We start from the raw sequence: 27,759 nt of genomic DNA, 5'->3' as shown, positions 1-27,759 counted from the left end.
TTCCTGAAACACACATTAAACTAAACAAATCATACAATAAGCAAAGGCCTCCAGCTAAAGCTAGTTCATCCAGATAATATGCCAGCTCATCATGTATATACTGATAGGCATGCTACAGGATTCTGCTCTAATCACCCATACACCAAGCTACTGCAAACACATTTTCTATTACTTCTGCTTGTGTAGTTACCAATGTATAACACTGCAATGAACACCTTTCGATAGTCACTCTGCAACAAACACATGCTTTGAAGTCCTTAGATGGAGTACACTGTAAAAGCAAAGCACTGTACATGGTTATTATTAAAATGCAATATCTATGTTAATGTAAATGTACATTAATGTACTTTTAAAGAAAGTCTAAAACATTAATATAGTTTGCATATGAACATTTAAAATATTTCCACTGTAAAGAAGATCTATAAAAATTCTGAAAACTAGGTCTGCCGTTGCAATATTCACCTTTTTTCATTTTCTCTTTATTTGTTCTCAAACATGAAAAAGCTAATATCATATTAATTTTTAAAAGGATTTTATTAGTACATTAAAACATTTACTCTAACAAGGATTCACATCCAGAAACAATCTTAACTGAGAAGTTCCAAATTTCTGCACACTTAAATTTTCTTAACTGTATTGTTCTTTCATGGCTATTTTTACATGTTGGAAACAAATTAGCAAACATTTTGTGAGAAAGTATAAGAGATGTATATATAAATTTTCAATTTCGTTTCATGGTTACTTATTTCTCTTTGAAGCAATTTCATTTACTGTTGCCATTCTGAAACTTCTGTCCTGATACCAGAGTCATCCCTATGTTGAGAACCAACAAATATTAGGGGCTTTGCAGCTCAGCTTCTCAGTGGAGGAGACATAGATTCTCAATAGATTCTAAATTTAACTTGTTTTATTTACACACATACACCAGTCCTGGAACAGAGGTGGTAAAACAGCATGCAGGGCAATCCCTTCCTTCAGGAATCTTAATCCAACATCAGTGCCCAGTTCCCGGGAAGCAACTTTGACTCAAGAATAGACTAATCAGAGACCAAAGAAGAGAACAAACTCTCGTGCTGCTCACACAGCTCCCTCTCCAAGGACCACTGTCTCTACATAGAACCCTGCATAACCCAAATCGAACAATAATACATCATGTCTTCCAAGTCTAAACATTCACCTACATGTTAAGGAAAAAAACTTGGAAGACTTGTAATACTGCCAGTCAGTGATGACCGCTATAACAAGTTATTAAATTCCGTGGGCCAAATCCTTTCCTGAAATGAAATGGGATTGCATTGCGTATGTCGGGAAAGAATTTGGCCCTGTTTGTGATGTATTTTTCACACACTGGACCAACCACACACGCATGAATTACTTGTTTTATATTAAGGGACACTAGAAGTCTAAATACTAAGATGGGTGAACTTGACTGTCTGGCTTTAATTGAGGATACTGATATAACAGGCATCATGGAAACTTGGTGGAATGAGGATAATCAATGGGACACAGTAATAAAAGGGTACAAAATACATAGGAATGACAGAGTAGGTCACATGGTGGGGGAGTGGCACTATGTGTGAAAGAAAGAATAGGGTCAAATAAAGTAAAAATCTTAAATGAATCAAACTGTACCATAGGATCTCTATGGACAGAAAGTCCATGCTTGAACAATAACAGTGTAGCAGTAGGAATATACTTCTGACCAGCCTGGTGACAGTGACTGTGAAATGCTCAGATAGATTAGAGAGGCTACAAAGGCAGAAAACCCAGTAATAAAGAGAAATTTCAACTACCCTCATATTGATTGGCTATATGTCATTTCAGGAAGGGATGCAGAGATAAAATTTCTCAACCAATTAATGACAGCTTTTGGAACAGTTTTTCCTGAAATCTACAAGAAGAGAGACAATTCTTGATTTAGTCCTAAGTGGAGCATAGGATCTGTCCAAGAGGTGAATATAGCTGAACGACCAGGTAATAGCGACCATAATGTAATTAAATGTAACATCCTGGAGGGGGAGGGGGGAAGAGACCCACCACAGTAACATTTAACTTCAAAAAGGGGAACTACACAAAAATGAGGAAGCTAGTTAAACAAAAATTAAAAGGAAGGGTGAAATGTCTGCAAACTGCATGGAGATTACTTAAAAACACAATAATAGAGGCTCAAATTAAATGTATACCCCAAATTAAAAAACAACAACCATAAGACGACAAAAAAGTGCCATCAGGGCTAAACTGTTAAGAGGCAAGAAGAGATCCTTTAAAAACTGGAAGTCAATTACTAATGAGTAAAATACAGAAAGGAGCATAAATTCTGGCAAATCAAGTATAATTAGGCAGGCGAAAAAAGAATTAGAAAAGCATCTAAGAAAAGATACAGAAATGAACACCAAAACATTTTTTTAAATACATCAGAAGTAGGAAGCCTGACAAGGACAATAAAGCGTCTGGACAATAAAGATGCTAAAGGAACACTCAAGGTCATTGAAGACAAGCTAAATGAATTCTTTGCATCAGTTTTCATTGCAGAAGATGTGAGGGAGATCCCCACACCCAAGCCATTCTTTTTCTGTGACAAATCTGAGGAACTGTCCCAGATTGAGGTGTCAGAGATGGTTTAGGTCCAAATTGATAAATTAAACTGTAATAAGTCACTAGGACCAGATGGTATCACCCAAAAGTTCTGAAAGAACTCAAATATGAAATTGAAGAACTAACTGCGGAATGTAACCTATCACTTAAATCAGCGGAGATACCGGATGACAGGAGGATCGCTAACATAAATCCAATTTTTATAAAAGGTTCCAGAGGTGATCCTGACAATTACAGGCCAGTAAACCTAACTTCAGTACCAGGCAAACTGGTTGAAATTATAGTAAAGAACAGAATTACCAGACACATAGATAAACATGATATGTTGGGGGAGAGTCAACACTGGTGAGGCATGATTTCCCTTAGCAAAAGCAATCTATTAGAATTCTTTGAGGGTGTCAACAAGCATGTGGACAAGGTTGATCCAGTCAATAATGACAGGTTTCAGAGCAGCAGCCGTGTTAGTCTGTATCCACTAAAAGAACAAGAGTACTTGTGGCACCTTAGAGACTAACAGTTTTACTAGAACATAAGCTTTCATGGACTACAGCCCACTTCATCGGATGCATAGAATGGAAAATATAGTAAGTGTATATATATATACACACACACACACACACATATACAGAGAAGGTGGAAGTTGCCATACAAACTGTGAGAGGCTAATTAATTAAGATGAACTATTATCATCAGGAGAAAAAAAACTTTTGTAGTGACAATCAAGATGGCCCATTTAGACAATTGACAAGAAGGTGTGAGGATACTTAACATGGGGAAATAGATTCAATATGTGTAATGACCCAGCCACTCCCAGGCTATATTCAAACCCAAGTTAATGGTATCTAGTTTGCATATTAATTCAAGCTCAGCAGTTTCTCGTTGGAGTCTGTTTTTGAAGCTTTTCTGTTGCAAAATTGCCACCCTTAAATCTTTTACTGAGTGGCCAGAGAGGTTGAAGTGCTCTCCTACCGGTTTTTGAATGTTATGATTCCTGATGTCAGATTTGTGTCCATTTATTCTTTTGTGTAGAGACTGTCCGGTTTGGCCAATGTACATGGCAGAGGGGCATTGCTAGCACATGATCGCATACCTAGATGTGCAGGTGAACGAGCCCCTGATGGCGTGGCTAATGTGATTAGGTCCTATGATGGTGTCACTTGAATAAATATGTGTGTCCACATATTTATTCATGTGACACCATCATATAGAATTATGTACAAAATAACTTGCATTCAAAAATAAAACAATGTAAAATTTTAGAGCCTGCAAGTCCACTCAGTCCTAATTCTTGTTCAGCCAATCACTCAGACAAACAAGTTTCTTTACCTTTGCAGGAGATAATGCTGCCTGCTTCTTGTTTACAATGTCACGTGAAAGTGAGAACAGGCATTCTCATGGCACTGTTGTAACTGGCGTTGCAAAATATTTACGTGCCAGATGCACTAAAGATTCAGATGTCCCTTCATGCTTCAACTACCATTCCAGGGGACATGCATCCATGCTGATGACAGGTTCTGCTCAATAACAATCCAAAGCAGTGCAGACTGACACATGTTCATTTTCATTATCTAAGTCAGATGCCACCAGCAGAAGACTGATTTCCTTTTTTGGTGGTTTGGGTTTTGTAGTTTCCGCATCGGAGTGTTGCTCTTTTAAGAATTCTGAAAGCATACTGCACACCTCATCCCTCTCAGATTTTGGAAGGCACTTCAGATTCTTAAACCTTGAGTTGAGTGCTGTAGCTATCTTTAGAAATCTCACATTGGTACTATGATGGGGTTGGGACTCACCACCGCAGCACTTCCTGCTGTTCACTCTGGGAATTAGCTCAGTTCATGCAGAGCGCCCTCTGCCGGTGGTGTCCTGTCCGTCTCTCACCCTGGATTGGCGTCTCGACCCGCGTTGCTCCCAGCTTGCGGCGTCCTCTTCAGGGCACTTCCCTCTGGCCGTGCCCACTGCTCTGGTCTCACCCCCTTCCGGGGGTTTGGTGTTATCAGCAGTCCTTCTCTTCGCCCCAGCCACAATGGCCAACCACACCCCAAAGTCTAACCCCTTTTGACAGGGGTCTGGTGCAGTCTGTGATGGCCACTCCAAAAGGCCACATGGAAGTGCAAAGGGGAAAGGGGGGACCCAGGCCAGCCCTCTACTCTGGGTCCCGACCCAGGGACCCTTTGGCAGCAGCCTTCCTGCCTGTCCTCCTTCTCTCCCTTTGTCCATCTCTCTCCCTGGGCTGTTTCCCCTTCGGCCCCTTTGCACCGGCTAGGCCCTTTTTCTCAGGGCCCCCAGCCCGGCAGGTACTGAGCGGGAGTTCCCTTCTGCTCCTCCCCGCCTGCCCAGCACTGCGCTGTCCCTGGTGCTAGTCTCCTCACACAGGGGACAGACCTTCACCCTCTGAAGGCCTGGGAAAGACTACCTGCTCCCTTCCTGGGCACCTATATAGGGGCTGGCCTAGCCCTGATTGGCTGGCTGTAATACTGGCCCTGATTGGCTCTCTAACAGGCCCTCCCTGATCGGCTGCGCAAGGCGGCAGCCACTCTGGCCTGCTGTAGCCCAATCTGGCATGGGGGTAGGCACTGCCCCACCACAGTACCTTCCTTGCATTTTGTGAAATCTGCAGTGAAAGTGTTCTTAAAATGAACAACATGTGCTGGGTCATTATCTGAGACTACTATAACATGATATATATGGCAGAATGCGGGTAAAACAGAGCAGGAGACATACAATTCTCCCTCAAGGAGTTTAGTCACAAATTTAATTAACGCATTAATTTTTTAACAAGCGTCATCAGCATGGAAGCATGTCCTCTGGAATGATGGCCAAAGCATGAAAAGGCATACGAATGTTTAGCATATCTGGCATGTAAATACCTTGCAATGCCGGCTACAAAAGTGCCATGAAAATGCCTGTTCTCACTTTCTGGTGACACTGTAAATAAGAAGAGGGCAGTATTATCTCCTATAAATGTAAACAAACTTGTTTGTCTTAGCGATTGGCTGAACAAGAAGTAGGACTGAATGGATTGTAGGCTCTGAAGTTTTACAGTTTTGTTTTTGAGTGCAGTTATGTAAAAAAAAATCTACATTTGTAATTTGCACTTTCATGACAAAGAGATTGCACTACAGTACTTGTACGAGGCAAACTGAAAAATACTATTTCTTTTGTTTATCGTTTTTACAGTGCACATATTGTTAATAAAAATAATATGCACTTTGATTTCAATTACAACACAGAATACAATATATATGAAAATGTAGAAAAACATCCAAAATATTTAATAAATTTCAATTAGTATTCTATTGTTTAACAGTGCAATTAAAACTGTGATTAATCACGATAAATTTTTTAATTGCGATTACTTTTTTTGAGTTAATTGCATGGGTTAACTGTGATTGACAGCCCTATTATTTACCTCTTCACAGAACACAAGAACTAAATGTCACTCGATGAAATTAATAGGCAGAAAGATTTTAAAAAAACAAAAGGAAATACTTCTCCACACAGTGCACAGTCAACCTGTGTAACTCATTGCCACGGGATGTTGTAAAGGCCAAAAGTATAACTGGGTTCAAAAAAGAAAGATTGATAAGTTCATGGAGGATAGGTCCATCAATGGATATTAGCCAAAATGGTCAGGGATGCAACCCTGTGCTCCAGGTGTCCCTAAACCTCCAACTGCCAGGAGCTGGGACTGGACAACAGGGAATGGATCACTCAGAATTGCCCTGTTCCGTTCATTCCTTATGAAGTATCTGGCACTGGCCACTGTCAGAAGACAGGTTACTGGGCCAGGTGGACCATTGGTCTGACTTAATATGGCCATTCTTATGTTCTTCTAAACCAATAAAACAGGAAATAAGAAAAATAAAATCTGCAAGAGAGAGCAAAGTGGGTTTCTCCTCTGCTACATTCTAGCTTCACAAAATGGCAGCTGCCTCTACAGACGACAGACTCCTAGGAATTTAAAGGTGTAAGATGTAAATAATAGAACTGTAACAGTTTTGCATGCATTTGGAAGATGGCTCTATGGAAAACCATAAAAAGCTCTACAAAGAAGCATCTAAGCCTTACTTAAATAATCTATTCAAGTATTTTAAATGTAAGTATTTACCACAGGTAGCTTATATGTTACTTATCTTTTTGTTAGCAGACAAAAGAATTACAAAAGGGGGGGGGAATCTGTCCTTTTTACTATAAACATACATTAAGTATTGTGCAGCCCTGGGTCATGTATTTCACATAAAACACAGTATCATAATACATGAATTTGCATCAATTCTGGTGTTTCAGTGTCTAAGGGCTTCTCTACTCATGAAAGTTATTGCAGAATAAATTATGGTGTAAATTTAAAGAAGAACAGCTATTCTCAAATAGGAGTGACTATGCTTGGAGTTATTCCAGAATATATTCTGGAATAACTCATGTTGGCAAGCCCACAGGGGCTTCAGTACATGGAAGAGTACAGTGTTTCCTTTTTTTTAATATAAGAATGACTAAATATTTCAAACCACATTATAGAATTTAAATATTAAATACGCATAGATCTACATTACTACAGAATATGTACAACTGGGTATTACTATTTGAGAAAATGGTTACTAACCTTTCGTAACTGTTGTTCTTTAAGATATGTTGCTCATGTTCATTCCATGCTAGGTGTGTGTGCACAGTTGCCAGAGATTTTTCCCTCACTGATATTCATATAGCTGGCTCTAATGCCCTCTGGAGCCCTGGATGTATGCGCCGGTGTAAGGGGCACTGCTGGCCCCAGACCCTCTCAGTTCCTTCTTGACAGTAACTCTGACAGAGGGGTAGGAGGGTGCATCATAGAATGGACATGAGCAACACATCTAGAAGAACAACTGTTTCAAAAGGTTAGTAAGGTTTTTTCTTCTTCGAGCGCTGGCTTGTGTCCATTCCGTGCTAAGTGACTCACAAGCAGAACCCCTGGAGGGGACATGCTGATTGCAGCACTGCTCTCCCAAAACTGGCATCATCATGGGCCTGCTGGGTGATGGCATAGTTGGATATGAAGCTATGAATCAACAACCATGTTGCGGCTGTGTAGATATCCTGGATTGGTATCTGTGCAAGGAATGCTACTGACGAAGCCTGGGCTCTCATGGAATGAGTGGTCATGATGGCTGGAGCCAGAACCTTCACCTGCTCGTAGTAAGCTCGGGTACAGGCGGTTATCCAAGATAAGATTCTTTGGGATGACACCAATAGCCCTCTCATCCTTTCCACTACTGCTACACAGAGTTGTGTGGACTTGCAGAAGGGTTTAGTTCTCTCAATATAGAAAGTGAGAGCCTGCCTTACATATGAAGCCAATGTTCCTCAGCAGTCTTGTGAAGTTTTGGAAAGAACAGGAAGAAAAATGCCCTGGTTTCTGTGGAACTGCAACACCTGCTTTGCTAGGAAGGCCGAATGAGGGCGCAGCTGGACCTTGTCCTTGAAGAACAGCATATAAGGGAGTTCTGATATCAGGGCTTTGATCACAGGGACCTTTCTGGGAGAGGTGATTGCCACCAGAAAGGCGACCTTCCAAGAGAGAAGCAGTATGAGGCATGATGCTAACAGCTCGTGAGCCCCGACAGGACCCAGGTTTAAGTCCCATGAGGGGATCAGATCATGAACCTGAGGGTAGAATCTTTCCAGCCCCTTGAGAAACCTATCATCTCATGGGAGAACACTGATCTGCCATTCACTGGAGGGTGAAAGGCTGAAATGGCTGCCAAGGGGACCTTAACAGAGAGAGAGCCAGACCTTGATGTTTTAGGTAGTCCAGGTAGAGCAGATAGTCCAAGAGAGACTGCAGAGAAGACCGGGATGGAGAGAGATTCCACTCGGAGGCCCAACAAGTAAAACATTTCCACTTGGCAGGTAGGTAGCCCTGGTGGAAGGCTTTCTGCAACCTATCAAGATTTGTCAAACCTGCTCTGAGCAGGCCTGCTTTTCAGGGATCAGCCACACGACAACCATGTTGTCAGGTGCAGAGAGGGAAGGTTCAGGTGAAGCTACTGGCCGTGGTCTTAAGAACTCAAGTTTGGGCGGGGTGGAGTGCGAGTGGAGCTGCTGCTGAGAGGTCCAGAAGCACACCAAACCAATGCTGGCATGGCCACACTGGAGCTACCAGGATAACCTTTGCCTTGTCCCATTTGATTTTTAGGAGGACCTTGTGAACCCAGGGGATCAGTGGGAAGGTGTATAGTAGGTGGTCTGCCCACGAGAAGAGGAAGGCATCGAAGAGGGAGCCTATGCTGTGCCCGTGCAGCAAACAGAACTGATGCCTTTTCCTGTTCTGTCTAGTGGCAAACAGGTACGTCTGGGGAGGCCCCCACTTCTGGAAGATGACACTGATGACCTCCAGGTGAAGAGACCACTCGTGGTGAGAGGGACAGGATCTACTGAGGTGATCCCCCAGTGCATTTCGGGCTCCCGGGAGATGTGACGCCTCAAGGTAAACGGCGTGTTTCATGCAAAAGTCCCACAGCTGGAGGGCCTCCTGGCACAGGGCTGGAGATTGAGCTGCTCCATGCTTGTTGATGTAAAACATTTACGCAGTGTTGTCCATCAAGACATGTGCTACTTTGCCTGAGATCTGGGGAAGGAACAATGGAAAGCCAAGCGTACTGCCCGGAGTTCCATGATGTTTATATGCAGGGAGGACCAGAGGCCCTGAGTCCTGAGACTGCTGAGTTGGCTCCCCACTCTGGTCTGATGCATCTGAGACTAAGGTTACCAATGGATGAGAGGCAGCAAAGGTTACCCCTTTCATTACAGATCCCAGGTCTCTCCACCAAGTCAGCAAAGTGAGGACCAGAGGCAGAATCATAAGTATCAAGTCCAGTTTCTGTCTGCTCAGGAATTAGACTGATGCCAGCCACATGTGTAGAGGTCTGAGACGTAGCCTTGCATACTAAACCACGTAGATACGTGCCATCATGTGACCCAACAGTTTGAGGCAGATCCAAGCAGTTATTAGTGGGTGAATTGTGACCCTGGAAATCAGGTCTGACATAGCTTGGAAATGGGCTTCCGGTAGGGAGGCGTTGTCGTGGATCTAATAGAACACTGCCCCGATGAACTCTATTCTCTGAACCGGGACCAGAGTTGACTTTTGCTCGTTTATCAACACACCCCGCACCTGGAAGGTGGTCCATACTGTGCTGATGTTGTGCTGCACCGGAGCCTGCAACCGACCTTTGATCAGCAAGTCTTCGAGGTACGGGTAGACTTGCACGCCTCAACGCCCAAGGAAGGCTGCTACCACTGCCATACACTTCATGAAGATTAGTGGGGCTGCCAATAGGCCGAAGGGGAGAGCAGTGAATTGGGAGGGGCACTGACCCACTATAAACCTGAGGAATCTCCTGTGACCACAGAAAATAGAGATGGGGAAATAAGCGTCCTTTAAGTCAAGAGTGGCGTACCAATCTCCTAGATCCAGGGATGGAATGATGGAGGCCAGAGAGACCATATGGAACCTCAGTTTCTTGAGATATTTCTTGAGGCGACACAGGTCCTGGATGGGCCACAGACCCACTTTGGCCTTCAGGATTAGAAAATACCGCAAGTAAAACCCCTTCCCTCTCAAGGCTCGAGAAACCTCCTCCACAGCCCCCACATGTAGGAGAGCTTGCTCCTCCTGGATGAGAGGCTGCTCATGAGCCTCTCCTGGGGGAATTTTTTGCCACTGTGCCTATGCAGAATTTATGTCCCCTGCAGATTTTTTTGCTTCCCTGCAGAAAAATAACTTTCTGATGTGGAAGCAAAGGGAAGCCACAACAGCAGTCATACAATCCTCCTCAGCAGTATGTTCTGGGTGCCCAGGATAGCAGGTAGAGAGGTACATCACTGTGGGGCAGGGGCGGGACTGGAGAAGACCTGGCTGATGGCTCCTACCCTGTGCCAGGCTCAGCTTCTAGTCCTGGCTGGGCTGGGGAGGACAGGACTTCCTCCCCCTTGCATGGCATCTGGGACTGTGTCAGACCCACCCCCAGATTTCTCTCCAGGCTGTGGGAAGCTCTGCAAATTCTTCCCTCCTCTCCCCCCACCCTCACGCTTCCTGCGCCCATTGCTCCTCAGCTGCAGGGGGAGGGACTGCTGTACAGGGAGCTGCTCCCCCATCCACCGAACCCCCGTACATCCAGACCCCCTCACCAAGCCTCACCCCACCACACACACCCAGAACCCCCCCGACAAGCCCCAATCTCCCTGCATCTGGACCATCCCAACAAGCCACCCCACCCTACTGAGCCCCAGCCATCTGCACATGGATCCCCACCCCATGCACCCCCACTCCCCCAGCATCTGGAACCCCCAGTGAGTCCCCCACACCCAGACCACCCTGCCGAGTTCCTTCCCCCAAACATCCAGACCCCCCAACCCAGCTGAACCCCAACCACCTTCACCTGGACACTCCTGCAGAGTTCCATTACCATTGCATCCAGAAACAAGCCCCCCCCCGCACCCAGATCCCCCACTGAGCCACCCGCACCCAGATTCCCCCACACAGAGCCCTCTCAACCCACACCTGGATCCCCCCACACGAAGCCCCTCCACACTTAGAACCTGTATTGCTGAACCTGCCTGCCCACACCTGGTCCACCTGGCATGGAGGTTCAGGGCCCTGGGGTGTTTCTAGGGCATGCCCAGACCTTGCGCTGTATCAGGGTTGGGTGCAGCTTCACCACTGAGTCCATATCCTGGGGGGGAGGGGGAGAGGGGGAATTGCAGAGTGATCTTCCACCTCTGTCTCCACTTTTATTTGACAAATAAAATTTGCAGAATTTTGCAGAATTTTAAAATACTCTGTCAAGAATTTTTAATTTTTTGGCGCAGAATGCCCTCAGGAGTATCATGAGAAGTGTCTCTGAAGAGGGACAGGAGAGTGGGGTGGGAGGGAGGTGTGGATGAGAATTGAAGGGCGTAACTGACTATTAACATACCCAGGACCCAAAGGGCCAATATTATATATATGACCACACTGGCTGAAGGCCAATAGGTGGTCCAAAAAAAAAAAATAAAAAGAGGGGACGGATCCAGAGCCGAGACTGGTATAATGCCTTCAGGTGTACCTTCAAAAGGCCTATGAGGCCCCACTGAAGTATCTATGAGAGCCCAAGTGGGAGGCTAAGGTAGAAAAAAGGGGTTGTTGTCATTTGTAACCATTCCCCTTTCTTTTTTAGGGCTCCTGCCTGGGAGGTGCCAAGAACCTGGGAGGCTGCTGGGGTCTGAAGTGCTTCCTGGAGGCTGGCAGCGTGTAAAGGCCTAAGGAACCAACAGTGGCCCTCGAGTCCTCCAAGTCCGTCTGCTCAGAAAACAGCATGGAGCCTCCAAATTATGTCCTGGATGGACTGCTGAACCTCATGAGGAAGGCCAGATGATTGAAGCCATGAACAGCGCCTCATGGTGACTGCTGATGCCATAATCCTGGCTGCTGAGTTGGCCGCATCCAGAGCCACCTGAAGGGAGGTCCTGACCATAGTCTTACCATCCCTAAGATGGCCGCAAATTCCTCCCTTGATTCCTGTGAGAGTCTTTACATTTGGACAGCAAGTACCACAGATCAAAATCATATCTCCCCCAGCAAAGCCTGTTGGCTGGAGATACATATTTGGAGACTGCCCGTCAAATAAACTTCCGATCCAAAAAGGTCCAATCTCTTAGCTTCTTTATATTTGGGGTAGCACTCAAATGTCCCTGTCTGTCCCACTCATTTGCCACACACACTACCAAGGATCCCCAAGGGTGCGAGTAAAGGTAGTCAAACCTGCTTGCTGGGACATAGTATTTCTTCTCTGCCCTCTTTGAGGTGGGGGGTAGAAAAGAAGGGGTCTGCCACAGTGTCTTAAAGTGCCCCAACACTGCTTTGTTTATAGGTAAGGCCACTGTGGAGGAGGCAGCAGTAGCCAGGATGTCGATCAGGCTGTGCGTCGACTCCTTAAGCTTCTCCACCTCCAGACCCAAGTTTGTCGTGACCCTTTCCAGGAGGTCCTGGTAGGCCCTGAAGTTGTCTTGAGAGAGCAGAGTACTAGGGCCTGCAACCGCCTCATCTAGGAGGAGGAGGAGGCCTGTGATGGGGGAGGGGCTCCCTCCTCTTCTCTGCTATCGTTACGTCCATTGTGACCATCTCCTGGACGTTGGCAGAAGTTGGGGTCCAGTGCCTGATGGGAAGAGGCAGAAACCCACCTTCCTGATACCACTGTGTATGAGCAGTGGGAAGGGGGCTCCAGTACCGGGAGAAACCCCCAGGGTTTCCAGTACTGCCACTGCATCAGCCAGTGGCCCAGTGGCCAGGCGATGATGGGAAGGCCAGTATCAACGTTTGGAGGTCCGGAGGCTGGGTCCTGGTGGGTCTTGGATGGAGTGAAGGATTTCCCCTCGGATTCCAAAGAAGATTCGTCCCTGGGAGACCATGATGGTGCAGTACCCATTTCTGCCACCAAGTGGTACCGAAAGTTTGGGGACCGGTGTCAAGATGGTAACCAATGCATTGCTAGCATGGAAGGCTTGCCTCTGGACGGTGCCGCTGTGGTCGCTACCGGGATGGAGCTTGCCGGACCTTGTTCCCTTCTGACCCCAGTCACCTTAGCCAGTGGGAGTCCTTGAGGGGTCAGCAAGATCAGGAGGGACAGTAGGTCCTTCTCCATCTAAAAGGCCTCCAGTGGTCGAGGGAGTCAGCAAATGTCTGGCCCCACAGCTGCTCCCAGGAGTTGGTGGTGGGTCCTGTACCAGAGTCAGCACTCTAGCAGGAGTCTGCAGCACCATCAGTGGTTCTGGGGAGGACAAGTGGCCCAGCATGGGTCTCACTACACCAGTCCCTCCCTACTTGTCTCTCTTCATCACCAGAGAACATCCTCTCTCAGTGCACTGTTTCTTATGTTTCTTCTTCAGTATTGGAGATGGAGAACAGTGCCGGGAAGAACACAGTGCCAGGGGAGCACTCCAAATGGATGCCCAAGTACTCAGCCCCAATTTGGAATGGCTCAGCTCCAAGACCGGTCCAAGACCGCCTCCATAAGAATGGCTTTCAGTAGAATATTCCTGTCCTTTCTGGTGTGGGGTTTGAAGTCCCTGCAGATCTAGCATTTCTCTTTGACACGAGACTCTTCCCAGACACTTTAGACAGCTAGGGTGCAGGTCACTAACTGGCATCAGCTTGCCACCAAGAGGCATAAGGCTTGAAGCCCAGGGCATGCCCAACCCATGGGGCAAAAAGTCCCTTAATGACAGGGACAATCATTACCACTACTATATACACTAACTCTAGAAACTATACTGATTATGAACAGAGAAAGTCCAACCACTGAGAAAGAAACCTTGCCACAGCAAGAACCAACGTTCCCACAACCATCACGGTCAGGCAGTAAGAAGAAACTGAGAAGGTGTGGGGGCGGTTGACCCCCCTGATACGGGCACATATGCACAGGGCTCCAGAGGGCGCTAGAGCCAGTCCTACAGATACCACTGAGGGAAAAATCTCCAGCAACCGTGCATGCGGCATGCACACACCTATCACGGAATGGACATGAGCAAGCACTCGAAGAAGAATAATTAACACACTGTATATTGTTACTTATCTAAGTAAAAATGCCCCAGTTATTAATAAAGGTGCCTTGGTCCCTACTTTGCTGGTCTAAACACACAGTTGACTGGTGGGATTTTAAACAAATTTAGTTTAATTGTTGCAGTTGTGTGTGTCAATACTTTAAGCGATTTAAATCTAAATTACAATTTACAAGTGCAAGCTAAAGCGCTATAACTAGTTTTAAACAGATTTGTGCATCCACACAGTTTTGCACCAGTGTAACTAAACTGATAAATTAAATCACTGCAAGTTTGTGCTTAGACAAGTCTGAAGCATACTCATCCTAAAGATGGAGCTTTCAAAACAAAACCAAGAAAAAATTCAGGAATTTCAACTCCCTTCTCTGTGCAAACAAGTTGGGTCAGGTCCTCAGGCCCTCTTCCAGATGTTTTTTGCTCTACTGCTCAGACAGTGCAAAGTAGCCGTAATGTGGCAACTGGAGACTCTTCAGGTGTAGGGGAATCTCCAGCAAGCATAAAATTGGCATAGACAGTGCCATCTGGCCCTCTGGCTACCTGTCAGGGGTTACTATTGGCTGCCCCGAGGCTTTGCTAATTACAGCATAGACTGAAACAGTCTCAGAGCCAGTCCCAGGACTGGAAGAGCAGAGAGGTGTCTGAGAGCCAACTTTTCATACCCTCCCTCTCCAGTCCTATGTTAGTTCTGAGCATAGCTCTGCCAGATCCCAGGATCTAGCCCTGAGGTTTGTAAGATCAGTCTAATCATCATACATCTCAACAAAGACTTCAAAAATCTTTTTCTTCTCTTCTTTACTTTCTCACCCTTTCCAAAGCCATAACAAAACGTTTGGCTCCTCTTTGACTGCAGACTGCCAAGTTCTATAAACTGACCAAAAGGCTGGCAATCAGAATGCAGAAGTCTAGTTATAATATCTACAGCTTAATGTCTATTTTTATATATAAAGTTAGCATGAACATTTGAAAATATGGTTTTTACTATACTGCATTTTTTTTAAAAAGAGAAATTATCTAAATTCCCTTTAAAAATTCAGACTCTCCCTCAGGTAATTTATAGCACATGAAACAGACTTTACAACATACTTTCTCCCAACACCATGGGATTTGCAAGTCAGTATGCTGCACATAAAAGAGTAGAATAAATTAGTCTGTTCTTATCCTACTGCTTTTGCTATTTCTCTCAGCTGACAGAGACCTGCCAAGCTCCTGGTGTTTCACTAGTGCTAGGGTGCTGCTCACTTATTGTTCTAAAGGCAACATTCTTAAAATCTATTTAGCAGTATGTCTTTTAAAAACAGGGGCACAAAATCTAGTGTTGGGTTCAGGATAATTATAGAAGATACAGATGGTGCAAGTATCCTCTTACACAGTGTTTCTGATCGTATGACAAAGAGAAAACTTAAACTTTACTTACATTTGGCTTAAGAAAATTTCCCTAGTGGGTTATTCCTATTGCATCTTGGAACTACAGTAAATACCCAATATAGACAAATTTGGCTACGCTGGCAAAGGAAGATGTAATTACACTTGCCTGTGCCAGCTGAACCCATTATGCCTGAATGATATTCAACCTTCTTTAGAGGGAAATTAATGTTTCTACCTCTGTCAGGTTTCTGCCGGGGTAACAATTTCATTGTGCACTGGTGCCTCAGACACTTTACTGCTTACATCTTCTCTAGAAAGCTACTCCATTAGCTGACTCTCCTGGCATGCTGTGTATGCCTTTCCTGGCAATGCCATCCGCTTTTTGTGTTGTATCAGTCCCTGCAACTATGCCTTGCCCCAAGAGTTGCATTACAGCAAAACCAATGAAATTCAGTCCCCTGGTGGAGTTTCCATCCCAAGGGAATTCTACCACCATTTACATTAGCATAAGCAGCCTGTGAATCTAGTCCAGTGTTTTCAGCACATCACAACAGGAATTCTTTTATCCCAGGAATGTTAGAAAATGTATTGGGTTCATCTCAGATATTCAAAAGACTGATTATACTGGTCCAAATTATACAGTGCGAAACTCAGCTCTCTGGAGAGGGCCAGTAAAAGCTGTATGCCCCACTTAAGTCCCACTCGAGCCTTAGAGTGTCAATTTCACCTGCAGTCCTTACTCAAGCAAAATTCTCATTAAAATTGGATCATTTTTACATATAGACAACAGGATTTGGCCCATTATAAACAAATTCCCACACCTGGAAAAAATTATCATCATGGAATTTGTAATGGAAAATGTTATCTAAAAATACAGATTTAGTACCACAAATAGGACAATCATGCACCCTTTATATGCAATTCCTATTGGGAGTTTTGACTGCGTGAAGACTGCAGGAGTCAGCTTGTGTTTGTGCTAAAATTTAATCTCATGAAACAAGTTTTAAGGTTGAGAAATGTATTACTGAGTGTTTTATTTGGTCCTTTGCCCTTGTCTGATGTTGAATAATATTCCATAGTGCAAGGGGATTTCTTATCCCAGAGAGGATTTTATTTGGAGATCAGCTTTCCATTTTTCCATACAGGAATTTTTCATGTTATCAAATTCATTTGTAGCTGCCAGAGAACAGACTCAGCACATTAATGTGGTAGTTGGTTGATCCTGTTGAACCTATTTCAAATCCCCAAAAAGCCAGACTGAGGATTTGTGTTTTATAGAGGGTTATACATATGCAACTAGATTTTTTCTGTTAAGTAGGACAAAAAAAAGTAGAGAAGAGTGCAGACGTTTCTCCTACTTAAGAACATAAAAATAAACAATGGGAATGAGGCTATTCCTTCTATGAAGGTTAATTATTTTTGTGGTATAGGTAGCATGTGCCAGTTATAATTTCTTTTCTGTGTACTGCATCTTTAAATGGAGTGACGTCCACCTCCCCCCAACTACAGAGGCAGCAGCCATTTTGTGTTTAGGAGCCAACTGCTAATTGGCACATGAGTTCCATCAATGGCTGCTGCACAGATGAGGAACTCCCAGCTGTTTAAGTCCCTCAATGATCTCTGGCACACTGGCCACCTTGATCGCACATTCCTGCAGCACATTATCTATTGACCTGCAAACCTCCACCATAGCAACATCCCCAATAGACTTCCAAGCCTCAAATTGGCCCATCTGACTGGTAACTAAGGTAGCAAGCCACCTTCCACAGGGAGACCGGCATTCTCTTTTCCATGGTGAGAGGAGCCCTCATCCTCATGGCATGGCACTCACTGCACTGCCAAAGCAAAGAAGCACAGAAGAGCCTCTTTTTTCATCTCAAAGTTATGTGGCCAATGCTGCTTGAGAATAGTTTTGTCCCACCTGTCTGTGATCATAGTCCAGGCACAAAAGTGACATGTCACCCTATGAAGTTGATCTGCCAGCACAGTGGAGAGCCATCTCCTAGGATTGTGATGAAAGCACAACCATTGCATCATGATTGCATCAGCAAACTTGTCTCTGGCTCTCAGCAAGTACCAGAACACCCTCCACTGCCTCGGTGGTCTGCTCACTGCTTTATAGAAGCTCCATCAGAAACCTTTCTTGCTGTGCAATGGGCAAGAGCTAACTGGTCATCCTGGCCACCATCCTGAGAAAAGGACTAGGCAACAGCACTGGCACCAGGAGACTTGCAGGAATATGACCTCATTTCCTACAATTCCCCAGGTCTCCCTGAAGCTTTCCAAGCTCTCCCAAAAGCCACAGCTTCAGGAAGCTATTTTGGGAAATTAGGGAGAGGGACCCAAATGCCAGTGCAACTGCAAAAGTATAATGCAGCACCAGGGTGGTCATGGGGAAGAACTGTACTTGATCTGAACTTCAAACACCATGGCTTGAATGGAGACATGGCACTGTAGTTACATCAGTGTTTTCCCACTAGTTCCAAAAACAAGGCCTTACGCAGGAGTACTTTGTGCACTCTTCTTGATCTTACCTTTGTGGTTTTATTGTCATTCTTGTAATATTAAATATAAAATAAAGGCCATTCATACTGAATGTACTGAAAAGAATAAAAAAATTGGCAACAAAGAGCTTGAAGAAAACAAATAAGCCGAGAATAGATCTCCTGGTTAAAAAGAAGAAAAAACATAAGGAAAATAAAATGGCCACCTACAGAAATATGGGAGTTTTCTAGATTTAAAGAAGAACAATTTGAATCAGGTCTTCAGATAACAGTGCAGTATTTTCTACTTATGCTATAGAAGACAGTTTGGAAGGAAAATAATACCAGGTTTTCCAACATTGGTGGGACATTGGCAATGCACTAAAAACAAGTCATTACAGATTCAAGAATCAGATATAAAAGCTTTCATTAATGTTTTTCCCTTATGATTTTTTCTTTAACAACTGAAAACTCTTCTTGTTACATGTTACAGCCTTTCAAAAAGGGATCTCACATTTATCACACCATACTGAAAGGCTAGACACACATCCTTAGATCTGTTTATTTCACCATATAAGACAAGACTCTTTGTTGCAATTTCTAATAAATCAGACAATTTATTTGATTGATACTGTGTATATTTGTAACAAATTCTAAATATAATCTAATTATGCAGTTTGGTTTCCCCTGTTTTCCAGTTATTTAACCCTTTCTAGTTTTAGTCCAGGAATCAAGTTAATTTTCCTTGGACCGTACTCAGTGCTATGAGGTTTTCCCTGTAAGGTGTCAAGCCAAACTGAAATGAATTGCTTATTATAGGTGATCTCAAACTACAGACACAGTCAATAAATATTTTTAAAACCTACATTCTCCTGTTACTGTAATATAGTTTTATATTAAGCTATTTCAGTGATTTTCCAATTCCTTCTCCATGGCATGTAGATATTCCATTGAATCATCCAGAATTCATTAAAAAAAAATGAAAACAGACCTATATGACACTAGTACTGAATTAAAGCCATATGGACAAATTCTCCCCTCTGGTAGGGTTCGACAGGTGTAATTGAGGGCAGGATTTAGCCCAGAAAGTTTTTAACATAAACTTAGAATATCTGGAGTGAAACCCTAGCCTCACTGAGGTCAATGGCAAAACTTCCATGGATTTCATCGGGGCCAGGATTTCACACTGGCTCTTCTTCAAAAATATCCAGCTGTAATGCATTCCTGATCACCAAGCACTCAAACCCACAATGTGCTGAGCACATTTAAATGCGTTGCTGGACTGGAGACAGAGTACTTCCTCACCTTGCAAGATCAAGCCCTATTTAAGCATTAGCAACAAGTGTGCATACAGTATCCAGCATTTCTCACTAATCACATTTCACTTAACTTAGACTGACACATCAATTTCCAAACTCCACACGTAATTTATAGTCTGTTTCTGCAATAAAAACATCAGATTCACAGTTTCTGTTTGAGGCATTTACATGAACAAAACACAAAGGCCCTGATCCTCAGGACCTGCAGTTTGATGTTTAGCACAATGCTAGGGGGCACAAAGCAGTCTTAACAAGGCTCAAGATCTGACCCAGATCTGCAGTGCTGGCCACAATCACAGAGAGGACACTAGGTTAGTTGGACGAGAAGTGTGATTCAGTATGGCTGTTCCTATGTCTATTTTCTGCACTCTTACATTTAATTCATGTTAATTCTTTCTAGAAAGAGAATTCATTATCATACATCTTAATTATCAAGACACATGTATGCACTAGCATCCCAAGTGAGCACACAATTGTATTGTCCTTGTATCCTTGTCCTGCCCTTCCCAGTCATCTCTCTTTGTTGCCATCCCCTGCTGTTGTCCTCAATCTAAAGTAAACTTCTGGGCAGCGAAGCAGCCATTATAAAATTATTATCACTCATTAATATAGCTCAAAAGCCTGCAAGGCACCTCACAGGAAGACAGAGTCCCTGCCCCTAAAGACCATACAATCTTATCTGTTTCTCAATATTAATAGTGAAAAATATTACTGCATGTGAAATAAACGTCTGGTTCAATATCAGTTGTGAGAGGATGGAAAGCTATATCCACTGTTTAAGCAAAAGCTCTAAGAACAAGCATTAGGGCACTATGATTTTTTAAAGTCATTTAAAGGACAAAGTGAACATCCCTATGTAGGAAAATTTATGGGACAGACCCTCAGAAGGCATAAGTTGTCACAGCCCAATGACTTCAACTATGCTACAGCAATTTACACAAGTTGAGGATCTGGCACTATTTGCCTTTGTTCCCTTATAATATAAACAGAATTAGCTGTAATCAAAGTAATCTCTTTTTATTTCAGTTAAAAAGAGTGATCAATGAGATCAGCACTTCAGGCCTTTCATCTTTTTCAAGATGCTTTTCCGGAGGTTTTATTCTTATTCAGCACATAACTACATTGTTTTATAATGAAATCTAAAATTCTGGTTCACTGTGAAAACTTCACTGATCAAAGATTGTTTACAGTAGAGTACAACATTGGTACCACAGAAGCACATGGTTAACATTATTGTGCTCTGAAATCTATTGATAATTCTGATGGCCATAACAACAAGCTTATAGAATTAACACTGTAACACAAGAACTATCAACAGAACTGAATTAACTACTCTGTGAAAATGTAAGAGTCCAAAATAAAAAATAAATATGGAATATGAATATAATGTGCATATTATTAAAACTGTTTAACTTGACTATACATGCAGTTTAAATGATCTTTTCTTTCATAATTGCCGATAGCAGAAGTTTAAAATTACCCGTGAAAGTTAAACATACAGTAGTCTTTATTTATTATTAATAGTAGTACTAAAATAACAAAATGTTTCACTTATACAGCATTTTATAGCCAAGGTTTTCAAGGCATTTACAAACATTAATCAATGAAGCCTCACAAGGAGATAATAATAAGGCATCAAAATGTTAATGCCAACATTTTCAAAAGTAATTTTTAATTTTGCATCTCTCATTTTTGGGGTGCCTAGCTTTAGACATCCAAGGTCTGATTTTTATAGGTGCTAAAAATATAAGTGCCCCAGTTTAAGCCATTGGCACTGCAGGTACTCAGCATCTCTAAAACACAAACTCTGAGCGTCCAAGGTTGGACAATCAAAATTACAGGACACTTCTGAAAATGTGTGTCAGTGGCAGAGCGAGAAAGAGACTTCAGAATTCTCCACTCCCAGTTGGGTGCTCTAAACACTAGACTATTCTGCCTCCACTCCAAAAAGCTAAAATAAAAAGTAAATCTACTACACTATTAGCACGCAGAGGAGCAACATACCCATTATTATTTCAACTATTTTAATTCACCTGAAATGTAGTTTTGTGTGACTCACTATAATGAAAAATGCTTTTAATAATGCACCATTTTATAATCAGAGAATAGCGTCCCTCTATAGTGACTGCAACCTTTCAGCAGATGGCATTTAGCTACAACCCAGCAGGATGTTCAATAACATATAAAATTACCTTGTGTGCTTCCGTGCCTTTTTTCTTATGAAATGTTGGTGCTCTCCAGAAGGCAACAGTCAGAGTTCTATAAAAGATGTAATACCCCACATTAAAATAGGACAAATTATATTGCTTGCCAAGCAGCCTAAGACTAAGAAAATATCATATTTGCACAAAGAAAATTTCCAAACAAAACCAAAAGTGAGTGTCGTTAAACTGTCATCATTGTTTAGAAAGAGTGAAAAGTTTGGAAAGCAGATTCATACCCCTAGACTCACTAGGAACCTGATCCTAAAACCACTGAAGTCAATAGTCCTATTTACTTCAACGGGCTTTGAATCAGGCCTTATAAGAATTAGGATGACTAGAGAGTCCTGGAAACAGACTTTGAATCAAATGCCAGGTAAATGTTACCATGTTTCATTGTTATGGGGATGTCCTATCAGCACTATGGGTCTCCTGAGAAGAGCATACAGAGGCCTGACCAATGTCCAGAGCAATACTGTCCTTTGCTTTCAGAGGGTGAATCTATTAAGTGCATCACCAGGAATTCATTGTCTGTGGATGGAACCCATCTAACTACAACATATCCACTGAGACATGCCACTTTGTTTTGTTTATAACAACAAAATTCAGTCAACCTAAGCAAGTGCAACAACTGTAATTCATGTGTGATATGCTAATTTTTGCAGTTATATGGGCACTTTTTCATGCATACATCTCAAAGCACTTTGCAGAGGAGAGTAGGTATTATTATTCCATCTTGTGGATGAGGAAACTGAGGCACAGAGCCATGAAACACCTTGCCCAAAGACACAGCAAGTAAGTAGCACAGCTAAGAGTAAAACCCAGCTCTAATGAACTACCAGTCCTGTGTTGTATCCATTGCTCCACTCTGCTGTGATATCTACCTGTACCAAGAAAACACATTTTACAGTGTACCAGGGATATGAATTTTGTGTTATCTTCTCAATCTTCTGCTATTCTATTTTTTATAGTTTTGCCTCATCCTTATGTCATTTTTCCTTTTCATGAATTAAAAAGTTTGCATGCTTTTACTGAATTGTTAAAAACATCAAACCACATAGCACCTCGGGCCAGATTTTAAAGATGCAGATAGGTGCCTAGTGGGATTTTCAAAAGCACCTAAACAAGTTAAGTGCCTGTTTTCAATGGGAGTGAGACACAGACCTGCTTAGGCACATTTGAAAATCCCACTAGGTGCCTATTTGTATCTGTCAGTGTCTAAATCTTTGAAAATCTGCGCTATCGTTGTTATAATATAAAAAGGCAATTTAATTTTGTAACAGCTTTAGGTAAAGTTAGCAGAGTCCACCATGTTTTTTTAAAAGGATTGAAGTTAGTCATGCTCATGGAAAAAATAAATCTAAATAGATGGGTATTTCAAGCCCCACAATTCAACATTACTATTAAACCTCTTGGAATAAGTAAGCATCACACATTAAGACATACCATAGTGTCTCAGGGAAGTTTGCACTTTCTTGAAGCATTGGGACCAGCACTCCTCAGTGCATCTACGATTCAGCTGGCTCTTCCTGGAGAAATCCCAGAGGGTTTGGAAGCTGGGAGGAGAAGCTGCACGACTGCACTGAGGGAGGAATCTAGCCAAGGCTGGACATCCGGAAGGGGGTAACTGCAGAATCTAGCCAAGGCTGGACATCCGGAAGGGGGTAACTGCAGTAAATAGGGAGGAGGATACACAGTTGCTATGAGGCAGGTGGGAAGTTTATATAATGTGCAACTTAAACATTTGTATATGACCTGAGACTAAACATAAGAAATTTTAGGCCCCAACTTGGCAAATCACTAACACACATGCTTATTGGGGGCCTTAATACAAAAGGAAAACGTTAGAGGAAGTTATGAACATCTTAAAGAAACAATCTGAAATGGAATGACTTGTGTAAACATAAAGTTAAGGCAAAAGATAAATAGCTTGATTCTCTGCTATCTTGCCCCTTAAATAGTCATATACACCTGTGTAAAGCTGGGGTAAAATTCTACCACTAGTGTAAGTTCCTGGAGAATTCTGATTTGGTCACATGTTCCACTTGCTTTGCACAGGTGTACAAAGGTGAAGGGCAGAGGAGAATCACGCCAAATATATAGAATATTTTCAGAGGCAATAGTTGGACAAACTCAAGAGGTAGGCAAATACCTATCTTGGCTACACCAGTACCAAATTCATTTTATTCAACTTTTAGCCCACCATTCATTTCTTTTATAAATTTTGTAATTCTTTTCAAAGAACTATATAAGAAAAGGATAGCATGAAATTCTAAATATGCAGAAATAAGTCATTATTTTGTTATTTTTTTTCTTATTCCATATTCCACTGATGGAAACAGCCAAATAATGTTTGTGAAGTAATAAAAGAACAGATGACAACACACTCTTCAACATTTATACTAATAATAAATAATATTTTGCATTCAAGTATATAGTGCCTTTCACCGGAAGAACTCAAAGGACAAAGTATAGTGGTAGGCAATTATAACTCCTGTTTTTAAAATGGGTAAACTGATGCACAGAGATATAAAGTGACTTGCCCAAGGTTACTAAGGGTGAAATGCACTCCACAGTGTTGAGTCACTGGATCCTGCAACCCCTTCCCTAGCTCACCCTCTTTGTGGCTTTGCATGCTGGCTTATCAAGGGCCACTAGAGACCCCTTCCATCGGGTGCTGAGCCTAGACAGGCAAACTTTGTGGGGCTGGGCCACCCTCAGTCTCCCACATAGTCTCTATGCATACTTTGGCTTAAGTGGCAAAGAGGGCCACCACAAATGGATCTCACCAACAACAGGAATAGAACCCAGATCTCCATCCCCTGCTCTAACCTCTGGAACTGTGGTCCACAAACTGTGGGGCACGCCCCCCTAGGGGGACGTGGAGGAACATCCTGGGGCCCATGGTGCAGCCCAGGCCAGCACCCATGGGGGGGGGCAGGGAGGGAGGGACACCCAGCCCTGCCCTGCTCCCAGGTCTGCTCCTGCCCCACCTGCAGCCCCATCCCAGCTGCCAGTCCCCACTCCCAGCCCCTACTCTTGGCCGCCAGACCCCAGACCCCACTCTTGGCCCCCTGCCCCCACTCCCAGCCCCGCTCTCAGCCCCAGCCGCGACTCCGCTCCCAGCCTGGGGGAGCACGGACACATTCCATTACTGGTAAGGGGGGGGGGGCGCGAGAGGAAAAGTTTGAGCACCACTGCTCAGTGTTTCTCAAATGCAGCCACAGTGGCCACCAAAAGCTTTTCTTGCAGCCACAGCCTCCTGGGTAGTGATTGGGGGAGGACAAAGCAGCGGCCCCTCCTCTGGGGCTACCAGGAGGGGTTGGGCCTTACCCCACTTTGGAGCCACAAACACCTGAGGAGCAGACAGCCAGTGTGAGTTCCCCACCTTCCTGGGGCAGTGGGGCTCAGGCTGCTGGCTTCAGCCCTGGTGTGGCGGATGGCAGGCTCCAGCTGCATGGCAGTGGGCTCCTGCCACAGGCTCTGACCATGGGGCTTTGGGTTCTGGGCTTTCACTACTCAGCAGTGGGATCCATCCCGCGACCACAGGACTCCATCCCACTCATCGCCCCTGCTGCCTCCCTATCCACCTCCCCAGCCAAGTCTTTATTTGTTCCCTGGCTTGCCAGGGCTGAGTGAGTCTGCTGTGAAAAGTAATATTTGTATATTTGTTAATATCACTTTTCACTACCTCTCAGCTAACTAACAGGTCCACTGCTGTGAAAAGTGATATTAACAAACATACAAATATCACTTTTCACAGAAGCAGATTTACTAGCTAGCAAGTCTAAAAATGCAGCCAAAAAATCAAAAGAAACCATAAAAAAAGACAAAAACATGCAAAGCATCTTATTTGTCTTTCTATTCTGTTTAGCTCCAGTAAAGAATAGACATCTGTACATTATTTTTATTATTGAGTCTGAAAAAACCCTACATAAATAAATTACAGTATATACTCGATCACAAGCCAGTTTGTTTATAAGCCGACCCCCCCATCCCCCCCAAGATGGAGAAGTAAAAATGGAAAAATTTTATGACCCACTCTTAAGCCGACCCTATAATTCAGGAGTCAGCAAACTTTGTCTCCTGGGCGACCAGGATAAGCCACTGGAGGGCCGAGATGGTTTGTTTACCTCAAGCATCCGCAGGCACGGAGGTAAACCTAAGTAAACAAAGTGTCCCAGTGCACCAGCTGCTTACCCTGACGGGCCAGGACAGCAACTGGTGGGGAAATTTTTTTTTTTGGCGGGGGGGAGGGGGAGAAGCTGGGGGTCAGGGAGCAACCCCTGTGACCACCCCGCACATGACCCCACCCCTAGCCCGCGACCCCCAGACCGTCCCCATCCCATCCCTTCCCACCTTAGCTGGAACGGGCCAGGGGAGGATGAGCTGCTCCAGCGGGCCAGACCGGGCGGTGCGGCCGTGTCTTCCAGTGGGCTGGGTGGGCTGGCTCAACCACAGCGTGCTCTGGCGGGCCGGGCAGTGCGGCCACAGCTTGCTCTGGGGGGCAGGACCGAGCGGCACGGCTGCAGCCTGCCAGCCCCGGAGCTGCAGCTACTTCAGAGGCTGGCGGGAGAGCACAATGGCCAGGAGAGACTCTGGCCCCGCCTCTTCCCTTCTGGCTGTGCTGCCACTCCTTGCCCCCTCTGTTTGGGGTGAGGGCTGTGTCCCACCTCTCCCATTCTATACCCATTCATAAGCCGCCCCCTTCTCTGATGCTTCCCTTTTTTACTAAAAAAATTCAGCTTATGAATGAGTATATATGGTACTATGATTTGGACAGATTCATGTGCATATTTATTTGTTTTTTCTTAAAGTTAATTAAGTATTTTAGGAAAAATTGCCAAGCAGCCACCAGTTAGAGTTGGTGGTCTCAGAGTGTGGCTACCCAAAAAAAAAATTGTTGTGAGAACCCCTGCTCTAGAACAAAAAGCCTCACAAAAACATCCTTCTGTTTGGATTTATTTTTGACAATCTTGTTAACCATCTCAGCATAGAATGCACAGTCTTTCCAGGGCAATACTGAGGCATTTTAGGGAAGCTTGCCCCATAACTGACCATACTGTACTGTTCTGTGATTTTCCACAATCACCTTTTTTAGGCAAGAACTAGAGAAAATACATGGACTTTGCACTTATATCTGATGCTCCTGGGAGGAATTCAGTGCAAAAAAATTAAAAATTCTGTGCACAATATTTTAAAATTTTGCAAAATTCTGCATAATATAATCACGCCAGTTTCAATTATTTTGGTAATTTATTTCAAAATACCTGTCGGCAAGTATGTCTAACAATAGACAACATAAAACATTCAGGAAATGTTTTTTGACAAATAGATTCCTTACTAGCATATTAATACAGAACTTTGAGTAATAATTCAATTAAACTACAATACAGAAACATATTTCCTGTGCCACTCAGAAGCAGTGCAAAGGCTTGGGGGAATCAAGGGTAAGGGTGGAGCTGAGGGAGAGGGAAGTAATTGCTGGGCAGGATCCTGGAAGTGAACCTGGAGGGTTGTTGGGTGTGGGTGGGAAGTATGGAACAGGGGTTTTTTTGGCAGGAGAAGGGATTGTTAGGGAATTGGGAAGCCTCCCTCATGCTGACCCTGGCTGACCCCTAGCCTCACGCATTCAGTCAGGCACATCTGCTTCTGCCCCATGTGTTCCTGCACTCCCTCTCCCGCATCCCCATTTGTCCCTGCACCCTATCTCTTGTCCCCATGTGCCCTTGCATCCCCAGTCACCCCTCCCCCATCCCCATGTGACCCTGCACTCCCACTCAGCCACCCCTACCCCTTGTCCTCATATGTCCCTGCACCCCCACTCCCATTCAGCCCCTGCACTAGCCTGCCCCTCACTAGCCCTTCTGAATCCCTGTCTGTGACCCCCAGCAGCCCCATGTGCCCTGCTGTCTGTTCCCCCGCACCACCCATATCCTGTGGCTCCTCACCTGGCCCTGTGGGCAGGGCACTGTGAGGAACACAGCCTCTCCCCATCCCTCTCTGGGGCTGGTTGAGCCAGCTGCCCTCTGTTCTGGTGCCATAGCATCCCCGGATGGGCGAAAGGCATAATTGTAGCGCCTCTCTGGCAGAATGTATTTTCTGCTGAGAAAAAAAAAATCTGCGGGGACAAAATTCTGCGTGTGCGCAGTAGCATAGATTTCCCCCAGGAGTAAGAATCAAAGCTCAGCTATTAGGACTTCCTCGCAGTAGTGAGGATTTGGT

At 44.0% G+C, this 27,759-nt stretch overlaps 1 protein-coding gene across 1 annotated transcript in view; it reads right to left on the bottom strand.

Annotated features, from left to right (window-relative positions):
- The window catches only part of LOC125633464 (uncharacterized), a 92,392-nt gene that overhangs the window by 53,419 nt on the left and 11,214 nt on the right, over positions 1-27,759 (bottom strand). The window contains exons 2-3 of the mRNA XM_048842766.2: positions 22,981-23,202; positions 21,526-21,592 (exon numbers count right to left, since the gene is read on the bottom strand). The gene's annotated coding sequence lies outside the window, so the exon portion shown is untranslated. The remainder of the gene's footprint in view (positions 1-21,525; positions 21,593-22,980; positions 23,203-27,759) is intronic.

Source organism: Caretta caretta, chromosome 3, assembly GCF_965140235.1.
Source record: "Caretta caretta isolate rCarCar2 chromosome 3, rCarCar1.hap1, whole genome shotgun sequence".
NCBI classification, from domain to species: domain Eukaryota; kingdom Metazoa; phylum Chordata; order Testudines; family Cheloniidae; genus Caretta; species Caretta caretta.
Note: the sequence above shows the minus strand (reverse complement) of the source record. Positions and strands in the feature narration are given on the sequence as shown.